Source organism: Nicotiana sylvestris, chromosome 12 (genome assembly GCF_000393655.2).
Source record: "Nicotiana sylvestris chromosome 12, ASM39365v2, whole genome shotgun sequence".
NCBI lineage: Eukaryota > Viridiplantae > Streptophyta > Magnoliopsida > Solanales > Solanaceae > Nicotiana > Nicotiana sylvestris.
The window spans coordinates 167616567-167622566 of record NC_091068.1 but is presented as its reverse complement, the minus strand read 5'-3'; positions in this window follow the sequence as shown (position 1 = coordinate 167622566).

Sequence of the window (6000 nt, the reverse complement as noted above, 5' to 3'; positions counted from 1 at the left end):
GGAGGACAATCAGGATGAATCGGCAATTTGTGAACCACTAGATCGACACCTAGTCCCGGCATGTCATCATATGACCAAGCAAACACGTCTTTAAATTCAAGAAGAAGTTGAATTATCGCCTCTCGCGTTTTCTTGTCCGTGTGAATGCTTATCTTGGTCTCCCGGATTTCTTCCGGGGTTCCTAAATTTACCGGTTCAGTGTCATTCAGATTTGGCTTAGGTTTATTCTCGAAATATTCCAACTCTCGGTTTATCTCCCTAAAAGCCTCTTCCGCATCATATTCTGGTTCTGGGTTCATTAATTCGCAGTTAAATAGCTCATTGTGATCTGGGCGTGAAGTCCGCAAGCATGTCATATTTAAAGCCGCATTATTAGGACTGAAAAGGAAGATAAGAGGAAAAGTAATAAAATCAGAACAAAAGAAAGAATAGGAAAGCAATGATGATTTTTTTATTTTTATTTTCTTTGGAAAATTGGAAGACAACAACGTTTACAACTAGGAATTCGGAACAACAAATGAAAAGAAGAAAACGTTCAAGTTATGTCCCGGAGATAACTTGTGATACAGGAAAGGTGGCAGGACAGGTCTACCCGGACTTCCGTCTAGTTGGGAATGGCGTGATCTCCCAGTTTTGGAGCTTGGCGTTTGGCCCCATGTACATCATCTCAGCAGTGCTCGTGCCTTCGCCTGGTTGAACCATGTGGACCTCGTAGAGCATTTCCCTCATTGCCCCACATATTTCCTCGATTTCCTCAACTGTGAAGACCTCATCATCTTCTTCTTCAGCGTACCTTGGCCTGACAAAAGTCGCATGTAAATCCGGCAGTGGTTGAGGCAACTTCCAGCCCTCATTTCTCCTTTTCTTTGCCCATTTTTCGTCTGCTGGAGTAGGTTTGAAACCTAGTCCAAAAGGTTTCTTGATGACTGGTAAAGTAATGGGTTCCGTCATTCCCTGAAGGGTTCGTCCAAGCCCCTTCCCTGGCCTAAATCCGTGTCGGATCATCTCTTTGGCCACCATAACCGAAGCGTTAGACAAGAAAGGCTGGGGGCAAGGTACTCCCTCTTCGTGCTGCTCTGCCAATACCACCTCGAAAGCTTGATAGACCGTATGCTCGCTCCCTTCTCTTGGTTCAAGATACGGGATAGATGGGTCCCGATAAATGGCATGTTCATCTTCTCCATGGACCACGATCTCTTGGTCTTCATACTCGAACTTCACCATCTGGTGAAGAGTAGAAGGCACGGCTCCTGCCGCATGGATCCAAGGCCTGCCAAGGAGGAAATTGTAAGATGTGTCCATGTCGATCACTTGGAAAGTGACTCGAAATTCGACTGGTCCTATGACCAGCAGCAGGTCTATTTCTCCCATGGTGTCTCTCTTGATACCATCGAAAGCTCTTACGCAGACGTTGTTGGGTCGGATTCTTCCGGTCTCAATTTCCATTCTTTGCAGCGTGGAGAGCGGGCAAATGTCAACACCTGATCCCCCATCCAGCATTACCCGCTTGACATAGTAGTCCTCACATTTGACTGTTAAATGCAATGCCTTGTTGTGTGCTGCTCCTTCCGGGGGTAGATCGTTCTTGCTGAAGGAGATTTGGTTGACGGCGAAGAATCTTTCTGTCATCCGCTCTAATTGCTCCACCGAGGTTTCAACCGGCACATATGCCTCATTCAGGGTCTTCAGTAAGATCTTTTGATGCTCGGCCGACCTTGTCAATAATGATAGCATGGACACCTGCTCAGGGTGCTTGCGCAACTGATCTATCACTTCGTAATCCGGCATCTTCATTTGTTGGAAGAACACTTCCGCTTCTTCAACACTCACGGGCTCCTTTGGAGGGAAGCGCCTTTGTGTGGCGTTGTTCAGTTCTTGGGTATTTGAGTACCCTCCAACGAAAGTATTTTCTGGAAGTTCTTCCATGACCTCCTTACCTTTGTATGTTACCAAAGTCTTTTGATAATTCCACGGCACTGTGGACGGGTTGGTCATTGGCTTTTGTGGCACGCGTCCGATAACCACTGGCTCATTCAGCCGAGGTGGTTGAATCGTCCCCCGGACCACATAGGCCCCTTTTGGCACGTACATAGGTTTTGTCTTTTTGATCCCGAAGTTCTGCGTCTTCTTGGCTTGACCCCGCGGTATGTAAAGAACTCCACCCTTTGCTGGTACCACTTTCTTCTCCACCTTCTTTTCAGGCTTGCTTTCTGCAGCCTTGACCTCCTCCCCCCTTTCTGATTTCTGGTCTATTTCAGGCCTCCTCCCCGTGTCGACAATGGCAATTATGGCTTTCAAGGCAGGGTCGAACTCTTTGTCTTCACAAATCATGCCGACCAGCGGCCCATTATTGTGAGCGGGCAATGGATTGTTAGTCACATTTGGGATCTCTTCGTCCCTTAGCACTATTTTTCCCTGCTCTATCAAATTTTCGACCACTCTTTTCAATGACCAGCAGTCGTTTGTATCATGTCCTTCGGCCCCTGAATGATAGGCGCATCTGACTCCGGCTTTATAAGAAGGAGATGTCGGGTTTTGCCTCGTTTGGGGAATTGGTTGCAAGAAACCCAACTGGACTAGCTTAGGGAACAATGTGGAGTATTGTTCACCGATGGGCGTGAAAGTCCGCCGTCGAGGTGGCTCCTGGGGGCGGTAGTTATTCTGCGGGGGTTGTGGGTTATAGTGGTTGCGGTAGTGAGGCTGATTTCTGGGAGGTGGAGCTGGGCCTCGGTTGGCTGGTTGCGGTGGATGGTTATAAGGTTGGGCATTCATGACCATATAAGGTTGATGAGCATATGCCGAATTTGAATGGGGGTAGTAGTGTTGTGGGGCTCTTCCCGGAAAATGGGGCCTGGGATGACGATACTCCCTTGCTTCAGAGGCTGCCATAGCCGTTTCTTCCTTCTTCTTCCCCCTTGTCGTCCCTCCAGACCCGCTTTGGACGGCCTGGGAGGTTGCCCTTAGGGCTGCTTGACTCAGAATCCGACCCGTTTTCAGCCCATTCTCTACCATCTCTCCTATCTTGATTGCTTCCGCGAATGGCTTACCCATGGCCGACATCATATTTTGGAAATAGTCAGACTCTTGAGCCTGGAGAAAGGTAGTGACCATTTCCACTTCATCCATGGGAGGCTTCACTCTCGACGCCTGTTCACGCCACTTAATAGCATACTCTCTAAAGCTTTCCGAAGGCTTCTTTTTCAAATTCGACAGAGAGTTTCGGTCTGGCGCAATGTCGATGTTATACTGGAATTGCTTTACAAAATCTCTGGCGAGATCATCCCATATATGCCATCGGGACATTTCCTGATCCATATACCATTCCGAAGCTATCCCTACTAAGCTTTCCCCAAAATACGCCATTAGCAGTTCTTCTTTTCCGCCGGCTCCCCGCAATTGGTTGCAGTATTTCTTAAGATGTGCAATGGGGTCACCGTGCCCATCGTATTTCTCGAACTTGGGGGTCTTGAAACCCGTCGGCAGGTGCACGTGAGGGAACATGCACAGGTCGGCGTAAGAGACGCTCTTTTGTCCGCTCAACCCTTGCATATTCTTCAAACTTTGTTCAAGGCTTCTCATTCTCTTAGCAATCTCATTTTGTTCTGCAATCCTGGGGTTCTGATCCTGTCCCAGTGCGAGTTCGCACTGAGGCGGTAGAGGATTATTGTTGGTAGCGAACCTGGTTGGTTCCATTGAGAACGATGGTGCTTGGAATGTAAAAGAGGATGAGTCAAAGCTTGGCTTGTATGTGGCAGGCTGTGCCGTAGCTGGGCAAGGCGATGCAGTAAAGATGTTCATGCTTGCATCAGTGGCCGACATTCGGGGATGAGGCTCAGAAGGTGATCCTGCGGAGAAAGCGGAGTTGGCTGGGTACCCGAATGGGGTAGCAGGGTAATTTATGGGGACATTAGAAGTCCCACCTGACCTGGAGAATAATTCAGGGAATCCGGGGACGACACTTGGCGGCTCTTTCCCATTGTTCCAGTCATCCAGCATTTCCAACATGCGGAGCCGTAGGATTCTATTTTCTTCCGCAGTTGCGGATTCAGGCGTGAGGACGGCTGAGATTGAGCTCTCCTCAGAGACGGGGACTGTTTGCAATGGAATTTCCGAAGACATTTCCACACTTCCTTTTGACCTGGTGAAGTAAGTGTGAGTACTGTTTCTGGTCCTAACAATAGGTAGTTGAACACCTCTCCTTGATCTCGTGAAGTATGAATGCGAGGCCAGACTTTCACCAAACCAACCGTCTTTTCAAAAACCCTGGAAAATGCTCAATGACAAGTGCACGGTTAATTTGCAGCAAATAACGGATAGTTAATCTCACGTTGGGCATGATGCACCTATACAGTTAAGTGGATTGCTATATGTCTGCTACGAGAGCATGCGTCATTCCGGTATTTTTCCTCTTATTTCCCCCTTTTTTTTCTTTTCTTTTGTTTTCCTTTTATTTTATTTACCATTTATTTTTCTTTTATATTTTTTTTTGTAGCAAAAGAAAATGCGATCGGATCCGATGAGGATTGCCTACGTATCACGATACTCACGTGAATCAGATCATTACGTAGTTCGAAAACACAAATGAGCGTGAAAGAAGCAAACTCTTTATTATTGAAGCAGTCTATTACAAACTACATTTTGCAAAAGAAAAAGCAAACTTTGAAAATAAACCTAGACTCAAAAAATAGACTAAAAATCACCCTGATGAAAAAACAGGCAGAAGATGCTAAGATACAGATTTGACCTATGAATGCATTATGGTTTTAAAAATTGGTTTCCGCGGGGCGTCGTTCGGCCTCGCCGCGGTCCTAGGCGTGAGATCCCTCTCAAGTTGCTCTAGCTCGTGCATAGTCTGCTTGACATAAACCATTACTGCCGAGAGGAAGGTAACACTAGACATGTTCTCACATCGTAGACATCGTCTGGTGATGGCGTGGGCAACGGCTTTGATCCTATCTCTGGTTTGCTTCTTCTCTACAAGCAGGTGCTTTATCTGATCGCTGCATATCTTGAAGACTTGAACATCTTGCACGTGTTGATGCTTCAATCGCCGTACTTCCAATTTCATATGGGCTATTGTGTCATACCAGTATCTGCTTTCCATTTGGAAATCCTTGGCCTGACTAGCTGCTTTGATTTCAAGTGCTGCCATCTCTCTCTTTATTTTAGCAACAGTCTTCTCGTGGTCGCCTTCCAATTGATTCAGGTGTCTGCGATGCTTATCTGCTCTTGTATCCCACTGTGCCTTGAACTCTGCTATGATGTTTTCAGATTTCTCCAAACCATCTCGCCATTCCCTGATTTCACCTTTTAGACCTTTTATCAGCTGCTCGTCCGATCGACGCCTTGGTTGTCTATCTGCGTCCAACCTTATTTGTTTGATCTGAGCTCTGAGCATCTCATTTTCTTGAGTTAACCTGTTCCGCTCTCCCAGATCGGTAGCAATCTGCACGCTGTGCTCGTATTTCATGCCTTCTACTTGTTGTTTTAATCTGCTGATTTCGGCACAATAACCTCTTTCCTTTGCTAACCAATCCCAATGCCTTTTCGATGACTCGGTGAAATCCCGGATGTGGGGTCTCTTAGCTGGCCTTTCATGCTCGAGTTCCCTTCTATACCATGCAAGGTAACCTGGCGCCGTTTCTCCCTTGGCTCGATCCCGCACGCAAGTATCTGATTTCAAATATTGACCCTCATTCCAGATTTGGCGAATCTTCGCTTCTGGGAATTGTCCGTTAGGACTTATCTCAACTGTTTGAGTGCTAAGATCTTCCTCATGAGGTACTGTCTGGCACCTTCCGAACTGTCTCAAAACTCGGCAGGGTGCGTAAGGTTGAATGCTCTTAAGCCCCATCAGTAAGAAATGAGTTTTAGCCGCCGACATATATAAGATCTCATCAACAGGTAACCATCCCAACGCCCATTGTATTTGGCTGGCAGTAAGAGCTTGCAAGAACGAGGTCCATGCCAGGACTCCTTTAGGCCAAGTGATCTCTCTGG